We start from the raw sequence: 1,600 nt of genomic DNA, 5'->3' as shown, positions 1-1,600 counted from the left end.
CTGTAGCCATACCAAATGTTCTCATCACACCACAACAGACATATTTTGATGATGTAACATTGAGATGCCCATGTTTAAACATCACAGGTATTCCCTGGTTTTCTAAATTTTCTGTTTATTCTGCCCTGTATCAATTTACTGCCCCCTCTGTAATACCAATATTGATGGGCTCTGCTTCATTGTTTACTTGTTCTTAAATTTCTTTAAAACATAGACATGTACAGATTAAATCAGATGGCAGAGTTTTTTATGGTACAGCCTGTACCTTCTTGAGGAAACATATTTAATTAATTCAGAAAAAAAATAATGGCATTCTGCAGAAAAAACAAAAACTACAAGATCAAAACTTCAGCTAAACTCTTTAAGGCATTATGAGAGACCTCTAAACCAGAAACAATGCTGAAGTTCTTGGGAAAACTTTGCTTAACTGGCACTCACGATGCACATTAACTCAGAAGCACAACCCTGCCAAAAAGGTAAACCAGTCACTGTTTATAAATGTGAAAAGAAAATTAGCACACAAGCAAAAGGAAAAACACATCTTTGGTGTCAACCTTTCTGTGAACTTCTCTACAATGATTACAGTGTATTTGCTGGGTTTTGCAGAGGTATGATGGACAGAGGGAAGTATACACCTGGAGCGAATGATGCAGCTGTTTATAGTTGCAGGCTGGAACTATGTTAGGAATGACTATGTTGATTCTTTGTGATTCCTGATTTATAGAGCCCCTTAAAGTCACAGAAAAAAGAGCAAGTCCTGCAGAGGTTCCCAACGCTGGCTGCACATGGGATTCACTAGAGTGTTTTCAAAAAACTCCAATGCCTGTTTCTTTCTTCAGGTTCACTAAATAAGAAACTCTGGGGATGTGGCCTGGATATCAGTATTTCCTAACAATGCCCAGTGATTCTGATGCAAGTTAGTCTGAAAAACCCTGTATAAAAGCAGGCTTCAGCAGCTGTTTCCAAACCAGGCTTCTAAGATAATAGGGGAAGTAGGAACAGGATTGAGTGGCCTAGAGCTAGTTTGGAGTCCTAGAGCTAGGACTCCATTTGGGAAAAACTAAAAACAGGGTCTCTTATAGATAGCTGTGGCTTTTGCCTATACAACATCGATTCTCCCTCTTTTGGAAACAATACCTCAATTTTGTATTGGGGAAAAATCTTTCCCCCAGTGTCAGTCTGAGTCTAATTGAGCCTACCACCTGGTTCTGGGATGAGCATGTGACCCAGACCTGAATAATGCCAATATCACAACCCCTTGGCCAGAATAATTGGTTCAAGTGCATGAAGATGACCCTAGTCAAGACGTTACAGGGCCGGCCCAGTGGCGCACTGGATAAATGCGCCGCTTGGGAAGCGCGGCAGCGCTCCCGCCCGAGGGTTCGGATCCCACATACAGACCGGTTCCCGCTCACTGGCTGAGCGAGGCGCGGGAGCAACACCGAGGGTTGTGATCCCGTTGCCGGTCCCCGGTCCGGTACGGGGGCAACACTGAGGGTTGCGATCCGTTGCCGGACACGGAAAAAGACAAAAAACCAAAAAAAAAAAAAAAAAAAAAAAGACGTTATGGTGATCAAAGGTAGTCCTGAGACTTTTCTGG

Source organism: Galeopterus variegatus, unplaced genomic scaffold, assembly GCF_000696425.1.
Source record: "Galeopterus variegatus unplaced genomic scaffold, G_variegatus-3.0.2 Scaffold2928, whole genome shotgun sequence".
Lineage (NCBI taxonomy): Eukaryota > Metazoa > Chordata > Mammalia > Dermoptera > Cynocephalidae > Galeopterus > Galeopterus variegatus.
Note: the sequence above shows the minus strand (reverse complement) of the source record.